This window comes from Stenella coeruleoalba (genome assembly GCF_951394435.1).
Source record: "Stenella coeruleoalba genome assembly, chromosome: 15".
Lineage (NCBI taxonomy): Eukaryota > Metazoa > Chordata > Mammalia > Artiodactyla > Delphinidae > Stenella > Stenella coeruleoalba.
The window spans coordinates 85,200,836-85,218,540 of NC_137161.1; the positions used below are offsets into that span (position 1 = coordinate 85,200,836).

General features: G+C 46.1%; 1 protein-coding gene across 1 annotated transcript in view; it reads right to left on the reverse strand.

The window, feature by feature from the left end:
* Positions 1-17,705, reverse strand: part of SDK1 (sidekick cell adhesion molecule 1) — an 816,979-nt gene that overhangs the window by 244,521 nt on the left and 554,753 nt on the right. The window lies entirely within an intron of this gene.

Genomic DNA, 17,705 nt, shown 5'->3' on the forward strand with positions numbered 1-17,705 from the left:
ATAAAGATCTTTAGAAAACCAGACTAAATTGAAGTTATTTTCCTTGCTACGGATACCATTGTTCAACTCACAGACTAGGAATTACGGCAATTGAAGCTGAAAGTAAATTCATGGTCTAGTTATAAAGACGCCTGCTCGGGAAGCCAGACCGCAGGTGAACACTCCCAGGGCTGTTACTTTCGGAAGACTCTGTTTGACTGGAACAACATAAAACTGAAACCTTTGTATTCTACAGCTCCCCCAGCCACGTGAAAACACAAAGAGCTGAGGGGCCAATAGTTTGAGAAACAGGTTTCTCAATGTTTCAGCTCCTTCCCAGGAGGGGCACCCCACAGACCAACAGATGACCTTCTTTTTATTTTTTCATGTAAGACTGATATCCTAAATAAAACCAGAGCTTCTCAAATGAGAAATCCAAGACCAATAAAACCTCTCACTTACATATTTAGTGTTTCATAAAACTGCAATGCTGCAAGGTGGTTATACCCAGAACTGGAGAAATATTTTATCGAGCGTGTGGTATTTTCTTCTGTTTCCCACCTTAAATGCCAATGTTCATACAAATATATTGATGAACACTTCCTCTGCTGTGTTTTTAGGTAATCAATTTCTTATTTATTCCATCTTAGAAGAGAGCAAACTCTGAGGCAGGAAATCTTGCAGGTGTCCTAACCAGCACAGAGCAACCGAGAGTACTACATGTTCCAAAACAATAAACGGTAAGTAAACAACCTGATGGGTAACCATGTCCACCAACCATATTCATTCCAAGCTAATTCTAGGAATAGGACCGTATTCTGTTTCCTAACATTAGGATCAAGGAGCATTTCTCTCTGGAGGATGGAGTGAGGACTTTACCCCAGCTCATCTCTAGGTGGGCCAGGCAGGGCTGTATCTCTACCAACATGGCGGGGCTGACCGCTCCCAACGTACCAGCGCAGGTTCTGGGCTCGGTCTATTTGGAGATTCATCATTCTGACTGGAGAGCGCTGGCCCCAAGAAGAATAAATAATCAGGCTGGGGACATTCACTAGAGAGCAGCACCACACACAATCTGAGCGCACAGGTGAGACAGGAGTGGGGGGCTTGGCTTGTGTCTTGGTCTAACTCTCTCTCCTTCTCACTCCTGCTCACGTGTGCGCTCTCTCTCCCGTCTCCGGAAATTTGGTGGGTCCTTGTCCTTGATGGGGAGCACAGCAGACAAGACCACAGAATGAGCCGGGGCACAGGGAGGCTTCGATAGTGACGGATGAGAGCTCGTAACTGTGGAGGAATCTCCCCTTCTGTTCTCCCATCTCTTTTCTTTTTGCTAGTGTTGCTGTATCAGAATTACCCTTGGGTGTCATAACAGAGGTACAAAGAAATCAGGAAATCTTAAGAGAAGAAAATATTTTTCTTCCTGTCTGCCCTAGCTTCCTTTAAATGAATAAAGTCAGTCCCACAGTGCAAGAATAGAGTCCTCAGCAAGAACAAGACATTTTCTGATATGACCCGAGGTTATCTATTTAAGCCAACTGCTCCCCTACTCAATCTGCTAGGAAGCAAGTTTTTTTCTTTTTTTTAAATGTCAACACAGTCTCATTTATATTTTGGTCTAAAATCAACACCAACAATAAATCTAAGGCTGATGACAGAAAGAGGGAGAGCATATGAAGAGCAGAAGCTGTGGATATAAAGAACTAAGCCCACCAAACGCAGCTAAGGTCCCGCTTAAGATACCTACTTAAAATTAATTACTGCAGGTGCTATGAGAGGGGAGTGCGCTGCTGGTAGAAACATAGGACGTCTGTTCACATAACCTGGAAGGCAGGTGGATAAAAAATAAACTCCTAATCCCATGTATGGGCTTGTTCAAATATACTAAGAAAGAAGCTGGCCATTGTGGGCCTGTTTAAAACGTGCAAGGTTGATGATTACTCAGCAAATCTGGACAGTGCAAACTATCAATTCAAACAAATAAGCACTTCGCGTGTTTCACGCACTTAGCAGTCTGCTGTAGTTTGAAAGCAGCATGGCCACTCAGCTTTCTGCGTGACAGCACGAATAACAGATTTAGAGAGAATTTATAGGAGATCCAAAAGTAATTATGGCAAATCTTTAAACAACAGGCACTTCCACCAAACCTCTCCCAAAGCTTCCAATAAGACGATCCATCTGTTTATTTAAATCTACCTTAGTGTCTGGTCAATCCATGGAACTGCTCATTTATTGGCAGTGAAATGCCCCCAGAAGCTTGCACAGAGCAGGAGACAGAACGGAACTGGAGCTAGGACAGTGTCTCTTTAACCAGCATGGGATCAGCCAGCACACAGATGTGGGTGGAACTCACCGAGGAAGGCAGAGGGGAGCTCAAGGAACTTAGAACCCACCCCACATGCCTGGATAGAGGCAAGAATCTTCCCCCAAATTACTTCCCCCCAAAGTGGGAGCTGCCTTTGGTTGAGTCCTTTAAAAGTCTCTCAGATGACAAACGCTCCCTTTATTTCTTTGTTTTGAAACTTAAGTACTGCTTGGGAAAGACACATTAGCCTAAAATAACCCCAATTGAAACATGTGGTGGTTACCTGGAAGGAATCAGTTTTTAGAAAGATGTAGAAATTTAACATAGGGTTAGTAATTTGCTCCCACTTATAAGTGTTGGTTATTGTTCTGAAAGGCGTTTAAATATCATTTGGAAAAGCAAAATGTTAATGTGGTACATCCACACTGTTGGATGCTACCCAGCAGTTAAAAACGCCGAGGAAGCTCTTTATAGACTGATATAGAAAGACCTCTAAGATGTACTGATAAATGAAAAAGCAAAGTGCTGAACAGCAAATATGACACGTTCCTTTTGGGGTAGGAGAGAAGGAAGAAATAAGACTATGCATGCATATTTGCTGTTATTTACATAAAGAAAAATAATGGAATAAAAATAAAAATAATTCAGTAAGACAGATGCAGGAATCATTTTTCTTTTACAACTAGGCTTTTCTAAGAAATGGCTAGAGATAAGACCTTCTAAATGATGATAAAAATACAAATCAAATATATTTATAAACATACTTTTCTTCTTCTAAACCTGGTACAGAATTTATTTTCCTCAGAGTGTCTTTTCTGATTAATTAATTTCAACTCACTCACTAATTAGCTTAATTTGACATCAATATTTTCAGTTTCCAAAACACGTACAGTTTTACAAACATTCTTAAGACCTTTTTATCTATATCTTCTAAACCGGTGCTTCTCAAACCTTCATATGCACACAAGTCATCTGGGAGCCTGTTCCAAAGCAGACTCTAAAGCAGCACGTCTGGGCAGAGCTAGATCCCACATCACTCAGCTCCCAGGTGAAGCCTGTCCTGCTGCCTATGCTCTGACAGCAGAGCTCTCACTACTTAGAAGGAAAAGATCATGCTTTTCAGCACATGGTGAGTTTTCAATACATATCAACCAACTCATTGCTCCTCAGAGTGGTGCTGGGACCTGCAGTACAGACCTCTTCTGGGAGCCGGTTAGAGGGGCAGAGTCTTGGGCCATACCCTGGGCCTACTGAATCAGGACCTAAATGTTAAACTCTCTGAGTGATGTGTAAGCTCATTCAATTTGAGAAGCTCTGTGCTAGGTGATCTTACTCTTCAATTAGGATTATTTTCCCATGTTTATCATCAATTACATAAAAGAAAACATATAAAAATACTCTGTATTCATGAATGTGACTCAGCAGGAAGTAGTCCTGCTGGGGGTGGAAGGATGCAAGGTCTGGGACAACTACCGGGGAAAAGAGGCAGGAGGAAGCTTGGGGTGAGGCCGAGGATTTCTGCGCAGCGCTGCCATCTCCAGAGACTCTAGAAGCTACCAGTCTGGGGGAACTTCAGTCCTGCGGAGGAGGAAGCAGGTGGAAGGTGGGCCGAGCCTCGGCGATCTGGTGTGCTGGAAGGTCAGGAGAGGACTGATACCACACGGGAATGATTAGAATGCAGACACCGCGGTGTGGAGGAAGGAAAGGATGCTAGGAGAGGGCTAACAAACTGGGCAGGAGAGATGAGCTAGGGATTGATGAAGTAACAAGGACAAAGGGCAGGAAGAGTGGAAGGGAAGGATGACCACGAACAGAATTAAAGATCCCAAAGGCAGAACACTTTCAGAGATTATAAGGATTACAGCCATTTATGAACTGCTGAGTGCGGGCCAGACTCACTGTGCTACTCACTGTGGTCCATGATCACGTCTGTTTCTATTGTTCACACTTTGACAGATAAGGAAACAGACTCACAAGGTAGCTTTCCTGCCCAATGTCACAGCACAGAGCTGGATACACACCCAGGGCTTTATGACTAGAATCTGTGCTCTTAACTCCTACCCCATCCTAACCCCAATGAGGAGGTCCCAGGTGTGGTCACACACAAGTAGCAGAGATGAAAGTCCACAGAGAGAAGGCTGAGAAATCCTGTAGCCAGAGTGGTCATTTCAAATGCTGAACTCAGGCCAGTCTTCCTAGAACCCAGGCTTGTCACACTCAGACCCTGATAACTGCTCCAGGACCCGCCACTTTGAGTCTCCACACCCCTACCTTGGGTGGGAGACATCATCATGGTTCCCAGTATGTTGAGCTCTCTGCTCCTTCTAGGTATGAGGGGAGGGTCCTTCTCTTTTCCCAGTGAGTTAGGTGTAGGCACCAGTCAGCCATGTATCGATAACTGGTTTTGGCCCATGAAATGTGACTGGAAGGGATCTACGTCATTTCCAGGCAGATGCATTCAAGTGCCTCTGTGCGACCCCCTGGGCCCCTGCAGTGAACCTGCGGGCACGCCACATCTTAGAGCAGTGACACACTTGACAGCCTGGGTCTGAGCACTGTACAGTGCGCAGACTCCTCTCCCACACAGAACCTCTGCTGCACGGGCAACGTGAGTGAGAAATAAACTGTGCTGTTTAGGCCCCTGAGACCTTCAGGTTGTCTTTATTGCAGTGTTGCTCTGTCTACCCTGATGGATTCACTCGGCTTCCAAGAACCCCTCTAGTCCATTCCCCCCAAATAATCCGACTGTATTCTCCACTTCTCCCCAGCATCCCTCCTCAACTCTGGTCATGCTGGTTTCCTCGCACCTGGCCCACGTCTGCTGCTCTGCTCCTGGCCTGTATCCACCCCTCCACCCCTCCCAACCGATCTACGAATGACCTCACAGGCCATCTAGTTCCACAGACATTCTTCAAGGGCCAGACCAAACTCCCCCACCTCTGAAATTTTCCCTAATCACTCTGACCCTTCTTCCAAATCCATAAGACCCTCACAGAACCCATTACACAAGGTAACATTTCAATAAACATTTTGTTCAAAGGAATTTAGAAGACCAGCTCTGCTGCCTTGTCTAAAAATGCCAACAGAATCCTGAGATTAACCTTCAGAACACCCCTGGGAGTGGGGGAAACACGGCACTGCTTGTATGTTCCTTGTAGGTTAAGGCACAAATCTGGAATGCCCTTCTGGTTGCTGGTCTCCAGAAAAGAAGGGCAGGAAGGTTTGAGAAGGACGCACACAACAGCCAGGGCGATGGCACAGGCGGGGTCGTCTGGTCTGTGAAGGGCACTGCGTTCCATCTGGCAGATGCAGGCTGGGCAGATGGTCACCGTCCATAAACCCCTGAAGCCTGTGTACAGGGTCAACAGGGACGGCACCATCAAGTCTCAGCAACGAGGGACAGAAGTCAGGGGCAAGTCTGGACTTCAAGGACACATAAGAGGGCAAGTAGGGGCCAACTCTGCCCAGATCATAGCTTGACCAAGAGTGAAGATAAACACAGTGGTTCCTAGCCCATAATAAACTTTTAAGGCAGCTTAGACCCCTTTGAGGAAGACTCCTGTGTGTCTAGAGCTGACACTGGCAAGGACAGCTATATCTAATGTCTCCTGATGACACTGAGACAGAGCATCAGATGGGACAGAGAGTTGGGTCCAGGAAGGTAAATTTTATCTTCTTAAAAGAAGTCAGGGCTTCCCTGGTGGTGCAGTGGTTAAGAATCCACCTGCCAATGCAGGGGACATAGGTTCGAGCCCTGGCCCGGGAAGATCCCACATGCCGCGTAACAACTAAGCCAGTGTGCCACAACTACTGAGCCCACATGCCACAACTACTGAAGTCTGCGCGCCTAGAGCCCGTGCTCCACAACAAAGAGAAGCGACCGCAATGAGAAGCCCGCGCACCGCAACGAAGAGTAGCCCCCGCTCGCCGCAACTAGAGACAGCCCGCACGCAGCAACGAAGACCCAACGCAGCCATAAATAAATCAATAAATAAAAGCAACTTATTATTACTTAAAAAAAAAAAGAAGTCACCCTCCACACGGCAGTCTGGCCCAGTGGCTGGGAGGGCATGCGGGGGGAGGTGGGGACACCCCACCTGAGTCTAACTCTTGGCTTCCCACTCAGCTGTGCGAACGTGGACACATTCCCGACCGTCTCCAAGTCCCAGTTTCCTCATCTGGAAAGTGGAACAATAGCTCCTGCCTCAAAGGTTGCCGTAAATGTGAAGATGAGAGGACATGTGAAGCATGGGATCCGATCCCAGGTACGGACTGAGGGTGTTTTCAGTGTTAGTTTCTGCGTTTCTATCTGCTGTTGCTGCTGCCGTCATTCTCTGTATTATTGGTCTTTCCAAAGAAAACGTGTCCACTTCTGCTGCTGGGTAGAACCAAAGGTGCATAAAACTGTCTTGCAGCTTGGTATTTTTGGACCTGACCTGTTCTTTGCCACTTTTGAGCAGTTTCTTTTTTTTTTTTACTAAAAAAAAGTTTAATCATCATAATCAAATAATATTTGCACATGTAGATAAAATGTGCATTTACTGATAAAATTAACTTGTGAAAGGTTTTTAATTAAGTCGTAGAATTGAGGCACTTAAACTAAGTAATAGTATTAGCTCACGACATGGAATTCTATACTGAAAAAGTGAAGAAAGGATCTGTTCAACAATCTAGAGAATTCGACCAAAAAATCCACTTGCACTTTAATCAACTAGCCTAGCAGCCCTAATGGCTCTGGATACCATAGATAATGACTATAGTTTATGTTAGCGGAGAATTCTATTAATTTTCCTATGCCTTTTTGAAGTTATATCATTAATGGCTATTAATGCTTCCTAATCAAGACAGAGCCAGTCACTGAAACAATTAACCTATTTCTGAAGGTGCAAATAGAAAGATAATTCATCAATTCCCTATTTTTTCCCTCTGCTGCAACACTAGGCTGGCTTTTGTCACTAAATACGCTTCTCCTCAGGACTCACAGCAGCTGCTGTCAGCAATTGAGGACACACAGAGCATGTGTTCGTTTAGAAGGGTCATTGCTGTAGTTCTGTGGTGAGGAACAGTCATTTGTTAACTCAGGTACGAGCCTCAGTCACAACCACGATTTCCACCATCTAAAGACATTAAATGAAGCTAGATTCCTGCAAAGAAATACACCTCAAAATCCCATCTACTTATGAGATTAGAGGGTATTGTTTTTACTGCCGAGCAGATCTCTCTACAGTGACCTAAGGCACGTCCAGACAGGCAAGCTGGACAGGACAGCATAAGATGGCGCAGATGGGGCACTTCCTGCGCCAGCCACTGGCTGAACTTCATCCAGAGCCCTGGTACACCACACGCCCGCTGAATGACGGTGTCACAGAAAGAGCCCACGCTTGGCCTCCAAGGGCCTTGTGGTTTGTTCCGGCTTTGCTGCCCACTCTCTGACCCTGGCAAGCTTGTTCCCCTCCAGCTTCCTCTTACTACAGGAGAAATGGGGCTGCGCTGCTGTGAGGACTAAGTGGAAGAACGCATGTAGGTGCTTATAACAGCGGCTAGCATGCGGTAGGTGCTCAATAAAGGGAGCACCTCAAAATACCTAACTACAAAACAGGAGAAAAACTACAGAACCCAACATTTGCTGGATTAAAAAAGGTTTTTTCCGCTAAGTCATGTGACTGCTTTAGAACGTCATACATTTTTTAAAAGATTCTCAAATACCAACATGTTTATCACCTTTTCCGTATAATGTTTAGTCAGACCTGGTTCATTAAGACCTCAACTTCTGAGCCTCCCAAGTCCAAACTATGAAATCTGAGGAACAGAACGGTGTCGGCCCCTACCTGCCCCTCACGCACAGCGTGAGCCGATGGAGAGCCGTCGGTGGACGGATCAGGAGCCGGTCTGAGGCCTGAAGCCCAGGACTGAGGACCCCGCTTAAGTCCTAGGAATGACCAGGCTATCGAGACTGACCTTTATGTAAGTTCAGGTCCCCACATGTCCTGTGGGAAATGGGGCTTCTGCCTGCTCGCTCCCGAAACGGATTAATCCTGAAAGGATTATTGCTCCTGCTTGACATAAGGGGAGAAGTCAGGTAAGTTGGCCTAGTCACCGAGTTACGAGGTGGCTGGGACGGAAGGTGAACCCAGATCTGTGTGACGCCCCAGCCCGTGTCCCTGACCACCACGCCTCGCTGCCCCTGAGACACACATGGCTGGTATATGACAGCCTGTGCTCTGAGGGGTGACTCTGAAGTCAAAACAATTTAGTGCCATTTCCCTGGAACCAGCCCCAGAGCACCGTTTGCAGAGCACCTACTCTCTGCCAGGCCTTAGGCTACGTGTCTATTCACACATCACCCAGTCACTGTTGACATCAACCGCGTTCTCCCGCCTCCGAGGGTCCTCTCATGGCGAGGCAGGAGTACCATCTACAGGTCTGCTCAGCACCGCGGCCAGTGTTCTTTCTGCTGTAACTCACGCTCCTGTGACCTCCATTCGTGTGTGTTTAAAGAGGCGCTTATTCGGGGTCTGGAGGATTAGAAAAGACACCGTGGCTGTGCCTGGGCAGAGCTGATCCACTCCCCCTGCAGAAGCTCCAAATACTCGTCACAGGCTCGTCTCGGGCCCCTGTACTTTAGGACGCAGAAAGGGGTAAAGTGTTTGTACCGCTTATTACCGTACAAACCTCTAAAACCGCGGAAACACAAAGGACTGCTGAAAACACAATTCTTAAAGGAGGACTTCCACATCATGAATGGGAAGAGGTGGCGCGACGACGGCCCGGAAGACAGGGAGTGCAGGTGACGTGTCCGCGCACAGGGAGGCTGCGCTGGGGGCCCCTCAGCAGACGGGGCGGCACGCGCGGCCTTTCCCAGCAGGCGCTCCGCCCGGTCACCTTCTATTCCGGGACAGCGGCGACCCTCAGGACACCTTCCCTCGGCTGAAGACAGAAGCGAGGTCCTCGTGCCCGAAGGGTCCCTGCGAGGAGCGCGGGCCGGCCCTTCCGAGGTCTGCGGGGTGGGACCCCGGGGCGCAGGGAGGCCCCCTCCGCTCCACCCCGACCAGCACCGCCGCCTCGGCGACCGGAGTTGGACCGTGGTGGCTTCCGCGCAGGGGACACGCCGAGCCTTGGGGCGCTGTAGCATCACTGGCCGCCATCCCGCCCAGCAGAGCGGGGCAGGGCTCCCTGCCCAGAGTCCCCGCGGGGCTCTTCCTCATGTCTAGTGCCGGCCACGTTAAGAGAGGGTGAACCGACCTCGAGGTCTCAGTCCTCTGCTGCAGTGATGTCACCGTCCCCACGGCAAGGGGGTGGTGCCTCCCGTTCTCACGTGGGTCTGAAGCCTCCCAGCCCTGCGCCGCGACACTGGGCTGCTCGCTTTGGTCCGTCATTCGCTCAGGAAGAGCGGGTGGCCTCCGAGCTACAGCGGGACAGGGAGAAGGGGAAGGCGGCTGGCAGACCAGACCTCGAGGGTCAGTCTGGAGGGCAGCATGTGGCACGTCGTGGAGCGAGTGACAGACTCCAGCTCCCGTCCCCACAAGACCAGCGGGGAAACGACAACAGCCGTAATGAGGAGTGAGAGTCCAGGACCTGAGGTCCCAGACAAGTGGGCTGTTTACGGTGAAGGCTGTGGCCCCTTCACCATAAACTGTCACAAACACGGCAACAAGAGAACAAACATTTTGAGCGGGAAGAGTTATGACAGACAGGAGGAGGGCGACGGGTGAAGAAATTCATTATTATCTTTAGTGCCACTTGGTAAACCTGAAAATTAACACGCCGCAGCTCCCTGCGGGATGGCTGGTGGGACACTGCAAACTAATCCACAGAGCGGAGGGTCCGCGCGCCTAAGGAAAAGGGCTGCCCCTCCTCGGTCACCTGTCAGCGCCCCTGGAGAAACGTTCTGAGCACTCTTCTCCTCAGCAACAGGCTGAACGTAATAGAACTGAAGGGGATGTGCCGGCATCGGCCTGTGTCCTGCTTGCATCCCGCTTGCTGTCCGACAGCGGCTGTGCGCGTGGCCAGGGTGGCCCGGGATGCGCCGCTGGCGGGGGAGGCTGCACCCGTCACCACGCCCAGCGGATGCCTAGCCTGCTGTCCTGGCTACGGCACCCCTGGTCAGGAAGGGCCTCCTTTTTCCATTCCCATATGCAGAGCATCATTCTGTCCAAGCCAGGTACAACTGAATGTCTTCCAAGAAATCATCCAGGAGCCAAACTGCACTTTCTAGCACACGTCCTCAGCTCCATCCTCTCTCACACTCCTCACAGGCCACTGCCATCAAGTTGAGCCACTGTTGCTCAGAAACACGTGGGAGCCCAACTTCTCCCCGCCACCAGCATCGCTCACTGCCGCAAAGGCCGGTCTCACTGACCACCTGGCGGATACGGCAGCTTCCCGGGTCCTGTGAGTCTCTGTGGTTACATGCCCTTGGGTCACCCTGAATGCTGCCGTTAAAAAAAATCAAACTCCTGCCCCTAGGTGATTTGAACTCACCCATTTTGTGCTTCTTAAATCCCTATAGAAATTTCCAAAGGAACAAAATAGGGAAATAACTGTATCAGTACTGAAAATCAGGATTGCTTCCATCCACAGGAGAGTTTTTGCAAGGTGGTAGGAATGAGCCCTGAGGGGGCAAAGGCTTACTGATCTGAATTCCCATCTGCAGAAGAAAAGTCAAAGGGACTCCCACCTCACCCCCTGGGGAACCGCATAAGTGTGGCCAAGGTCAGAATGAGCAGTCTTCATTTTAAAGCATGTGGAGGAACATCTCCTTTATGAAACGGAACACTTCAGGAAATTTCTGAATCACACTGATTCAGATGAGTCAGAAAATCTGAATCGAATAAAAAACTCATTGAGAAGAGTCAATAATATACTATAAATTTGAAAATGGAATAATCGGAGATCAGGAAAGATTGTTTTTAGATGCGAATACAATTGCCAAAATGAAAAATGCAATAGAAGCCCAGAAGAACAGATCAAAATAGTGCATAAAATCAAATCAGTGAATTTGGCTGGGATTGAGAGCTCTTCCTAGAATTCAGACAAGATAGATTAAACGAGCTGTGAGAGGATGAGCAAAATGGAAGACTGGTCCACTATAAGCACAATAGGGATTCCAGATGGGAGAAGTAGAGCCAGTGAAAGAAAAATGTTAATCACATTAACAATGTGGAAAAATTCCCTGACATGAACACAGAAGATCTGCGTCTTCAAAAAAAAAAAAAAAAACAAAAGGGCTTCCGGAGTACCAGGAAAGAGAGAGCCACTACAGTCATGTCCCAGTAGAATGTTGGAGCTTCATGGAGAAATAAAACTTACAAGAGTCAAGATAGATAAAGCAAGGTATCAACCCAAAGGAAACAAAAACGAAAACCGAAACCCTCCAGACTTCTCCTCTACAACATTAAATGCTAGAAGAGGATGAAGTGACATCTACAGAGCTTTAATGGAGTTAAATTGTATCGCAAATATCCTAAAGATGTCAATCACGGGCCATCCCTTCTCAAGGAATCTGACAGTTTTATCCCACGTCACACCCAGTGGTTTTGTGATAAACATTTAGCAGCCGGCCCCGATCTGCAGTATTCGCCAGTGACTCCCACCCTGGCATATCTCAGGCTACATGTACGCCTATAGTCAGTACTCACCAGCACAAGACTGACTGAAACCCCACCCTCAAGCCCCCAACCCAAGGCTGCCCAAAGTTACCAGGCCAGGACTACGACGGGTAGGAATCTGGCAATCAGACTTACCTTCTCAGGAATTTTAGCAAAGAAACAGAGACGACTGTCAGCCACTGAATCTGAGTGGTCATGATGTAAAACTGAGACTGGTGGCAGAAGTAGGCAAAACGGGCTGGTGAACCAGAGGAGGGCGCCAAGAGGCACAGAGCAGCAGAGATGAGGCCGCCCGGCTCCCGAGGAGCTGGGAAGTGCTTTGGGTCCAGGGAGTTTGTACTTTCAGTTTCTCAAGAGGCCTGCAGGTATCTTGTTCCGAGCTCCATGAGATTCCCTCATTCCTTTTGTTCATATGAACCCCATTTTCACACTGGAGCCAGCAGGTTTTTATGGGTATCTATTTCTTGCGATCAAAAAGCTCTACTAGGGCTTCCCTGGTGGCGCAGTGGTTGAGAGTCCGCCTGCCGATGCAGGGGACACGGATTCGTGCCCCGGTCCGGGAAGATCCCACATGCCGTGGAGCGGCTGGGCCCACGCGTCCGGAGCCTGTGCTCCGCAACTGGAGAGGCCACAGCAGTGAGAGGCCCGCGTACCGCAAAAAAAAAAAAAAAAAAAAAAAAAAAGCTCTACTAGAACACCCTTAAAACAACAGCTCCACTTCTAGGAATTTAGTGTGAAGAAATAATTTTGATGTTCACACAGATGCAGCTAAAAGGCTATTCATCATTCTGTCTATAATGGTGAAAATCTGGAAACCACCTAAATGTCCAACGACTGAGAATTAGGCTGATGAATCATGATGCTTACTTAAATAAAGAACACTATGCAGCTATTTAAAATGATAAGGTAGATAGCTAATACTGCATAAGTAATAAGATATTAAGTGAACAAGTTTACAAAATAGTACATACAGTATGATCGAATTTCACTAGAAATGTCTATTTTTTATTTGTATGAAACATATACAGGCAGACCTTGGAGATATTGCTGGTTTGGTTCCAGACCACCACTATAAAGGGAATATCATAATAAAGCAAGTCACATGAATCTTCTGGTTTCCCAGAGCATATGGAACATAGTTATGTTTACGCTATGCTGCAGTCTATTAAGTGTGCAATAGCATTATGTCTTAAAAACAATGTAATATCTTAATAAGAAAATACTTTATTGCTTAAAAATGCTAATCATCATCTGAGCCGTCAGCAAGTTGCAATCTTTTTGCCGGTGGAAGGTCCTGCCTCGATGTGGACGGCTGCTGACTGATCAGGGTTGTGACTGCTGCAGGTGGGTGGCGATCTCAAAATGAGACAGCTAAGAAGTCTGCTGCACTGACTGATCTCCTTTCACGAAGGATTTCTCTGTAGCCTGCAGTGCTGTATGACAGCATTTTACTCAGAGCAGAACTTCTTTCAAAATTGGAGTCAATCCTCTCAAACCCTGTTGCTCCTTTATCAACTAAGAGTGTGTACTATTCTAAATCCTTTGTTTCACTGCAACAATCTTCACAGCATCTTCACTAGTAGATTCCAGCTCAAGAAACCACTTTCTTGGCTCATCCATAAGGAACACCTCTTATCCGTGAAAGTTTTGTCATGAGATTATAGCAATTCAGTCCCATCTTCAGGCTCCATTTCTAATTCTGGTTCTCTTGCTGTTTCCACTACATATGCAGTTATTTCCTCCACTGTAATCTCGAACCTCTCAATGTCATCCATGAGGGTTGGTATCAACTTCTTCTAAACCCCTGTTACTGTTGATATCTTGACATCATCCCATGAACCAGGAATGTTCTTAATGGCATCTAGAATGGTGACTCCTTTCCAGGAGGTGTTCAATTGACTTTGCCCAGATCCATCAGAGGAATCACTATCTATGGCGGCTACAGCCTTATGAAATGTATTTCTTAAATAATAAGACTTGAAATTTGAAATGACTCCTTGATCCATGGACTGCAGAATGGATGTTGTGCATGAAACTGGCATGAAAACATTAATCTCATTGCACATCTCCATCAGAGCTCTTGGGTGACCAGGTGCATTGTCTGAGCAGGAATATTTTGAAAGGATTCTTTTTTTCTGAGCAGTAGGTCTCAACACTGGGCTTGAGATATTCAGCACATCACATTCTAAACAGATGTGCTATCATCCAAGCTTTGTTCTTCCACTTATAGAGCACGCGCAGAGTAGATTAATTATAATTCTTAAGGGCCCTAGGACTTTCGGATGGTAACTGTCTTCAACTTAAAGTCACGCCTAACAAGAGAGTCAGCCTGTCCTTTTAAGCTTTGAAGCCAGGCGTTGACTTTTCCTCTCTTGCTATGAAAGTCCTAGATGGCATCTACTTCCAATATAAGGCTGTTTCATCTACACTGAAAATCTGTTGTTTCCTGTGGCCAGCTTCATGAATTACCTTAGCTGGATCTTCTGGATAACCTGCTGCAGCTTCTACGTCAGCACCTGCTGCTTCACCTTGCACTTCTTTTTTTTTTTTTTTTTTTTTTTTTTTTTTGAGGTACACGGGCCTCTCACTGTTGTGGCCTCTCCCATTGCGGAGCACAGGCTCCGGATGCGCAGGCTCAGCGGCCATGGCTCACGGGCCCAGCCGCTCTGTGGCATGTGGGATCTTCCTGCACCAGGGCACGAACCCGTGACCCCTGCATCGGCAGGTGGACTCTCAACCACTGCGCCACCAGGGAAGCCCCACCTTGCACTTTTATGTTATGGATATGACTTCTTTCCTTAAACCTCATTAAACCAACCTCTGCTGTCTTCAAACTTTTCTTCTGCAGCTTCCTCACCTCTCTCAGCCTTTATAGAGTTGAAGAGAGTTAGGGCCTTCCTCTGGATTTGGCATTGGCATTAAGGGAATGTCGTGGCTGGTTTGATCTTCTGTCCAGACCACTAAAACTTTCTCCACATCAGCCGTAAGGCTGTTTTGCTTCCTTATCAGTCGTGTTCACTGGAGTAGCACTTTGAATTGACTTTCAAATTAAAGCAAGAGGTGCAAGAGGCCTAGCTTTCAGCCTGTCTCAGTGTCTGACATGCCTTCCTCACTGAGCTTAATCACGTCTAGCTTTTGATTTAAAGTGACAGAGGTGCCACTCTTCCTTTCACTTGAACTCTTAGAAGTGACTGTAGGATTATTAAGTGGCCTAATTTCAATACTGTTGTGTCTCGGAGAACAGGGAAACCCGAGGAGAGGGAGAGAGATGGGGGAACAGCGGTCAGTGGAACAGTCAGAACACTCACAGCGTTTATCAGTTAAGTTTGTTGCCTTACGTGGGTGTGGTTCGTGGTTTTGTCTGTATAGCTTTGCTTTCACCATTTGTCCTAGGGTTCTATCCGTCCGTTTTTTTTTTTTTTTTGGTTTGTTTTTCTTAAAAAAATTTTTTTCTTAATAATCATTTTTTATTTTATTTTATCTTACTTTATTTTATCCTCTTTCTTTCTTTCTTTCTTTCTACTTTTTCTCCCTTTTCTTCTGAGCCGTGTGGATGAAAGGCTCTTGGTGTTGCAGCCAGGAGTCAGTGCTGTGCCTCTGAGGTGGGAGAGCCAACTTCAGGACACTGGTCCACAAGAGACCTCCCAGCTCCACGTAATATCAAACGGTGAAAATCTCCCAGAGATCTCCATCTCAACGCCAAGACCCAGCTTCACTCAATGACCAGCAAGCTATAGTGCTGGACACCCTATGTCAAACAACTAGCAAGACAGGAACACAGCCCCATCCATTAGCAGAGAGGCTGCCTAAAATCATAATAAGGCCACAGACACCCCAAAACACACCACCAGATGTGGACCTGCCCACCAGAAAGACAAGATCCAGCCTCATCCACCAGAACACAGGCACTAGTCCCCTCCACCAGGAAGCCTACACAACCCACTGAACCAACTTTAGCCACTGGGGACAGACACCAAAAACAATGGGAACTACGAACCTGCAGCCTTTAAAAAGGAGACCACAAACACAGTAAGATAAGCAAAATGAGAAGACAGAAAAACACACAGGAGATGAAGGAGCAAGATAGAAACCCACCAGACCTAACAAATGAAGAGGAAATAGGCAGTCTACCTGAAAAAGAATTCAGAATAATGATAGTAAAGATGATCCAAAATCTTGGAAATAGAATAGAGAAAATGCAAGAAACATTTAACAAGAACCTAGAAGAACTAAAGATGAAACAAGCAATGATGAACAACACAATAAATGAAATTAAAAATACTCTAGATGGGATCAATAGCAGAATAACTGAGGCAGAAGAACGGATAAGTGACCTGGAAGATAAAATAGTGGAAATAACTACTGCAGAGCAGAATAAAGAAAAAAGAATGAAAAGAACTGAGGACAGTCTCAGAGACCTCTGGGACAACATTAAACGCACCAACATTCGAATTATAGGGGTTCCAGAAGAAGAAGAGAAAAAGAAAGGGACTGAGAAAATATTTGAAGAGATTATAGTTGAAAACTTCCCTAATATGGGAAAGGAAATAGTTAATCAAGTCCAGGAAGCACAGAGAGTCCCATACAGGGTAAATCCAAGGAGAAACACGCCAAGACACATATTAATCAAACTGTCAAATATTAAATACAAAGAAACATATTAAAAGCAGCAAGGGAAAAACAACAAATAACACACAAGGGAATCCCCATAAGGTTAACAGCTGATCTTTCAGCAGAAACTCTGCAAGCCAGAAGGGAGTGGCAGGACATATTTAAAGTGATGAAAGGGAAAAACCTACAACCAAGATTACTCTACCCAGCAAGGATCTCATTCAGATTTGATGGAGAAATTAAAACCTTTACAGACAAGGAAAAGCTGAGAGAGTTCAGCACCACCAAACCAGCTTTACAAAAAAAGCTAAAGGAACTTCTCTAGGCAAGAAACACAAGAGAAGGAAAAGACCTACAATAACAAACCCAAAACAATTAAGAAAATGGGAATAGGAACATACATATCGATAATTACCTTAAATGTAAATGGATTAAATGCTCCCACCAAAAGACACAGACTGGCTGAATGGATACAAAAACAAGACCCGTATATATGCTGTCTACAGGAGACCCACTTCAGACCTAGAGACACATAAAGACTGAAAGTGAGGGGAGGGAAAAAGATATTCCATGCAAATGGAAACCAAAAGAAAGCTGGAGTAGCAATTCTCATATCAGACAAAATAGACTTTAAAATAAAGACTATTAGAAGAGACAAAGGACACTACATAATGATCAAGGGATCGATCCAAGAAGAAGACATAACAATTGTAAATATTTATGCACCCAACATAGGGGCACCTCAATACATCAGACAAATACTAACAGCAATAAAAGGGGAAATTGACAGTAACACATTCATAGAAGGGGACTTTAACACCCCACTTTCACCAATGGACAGATCATCCAAAACGAAAATAAATAAGGAAGCACAAGCTTTAAATGATACATTAAACAAGATAGACTTAATTGATATTTATAGGACATTCCATCCAAAAACAACAGAATACACATTTTTCTCAAGTACTCATGGAACATTCTCCAGGATAGATCATACCTTGGGTCACAAATCAAGCCTTGGTAAATTTAAGAAAATTGAAATTGTATCAAGTATCTTTTCCGACCACAACGCTATGAGACTAGATATCAATTACAGGAAAAGATCTGTAAAAAATACAAACGCATGGAGGCTAAACAATACACTACTTAATAACAAAGTGATCACTGAAGAAGTCAAAGAGTAAATAAAAAAATACCTAGAAACA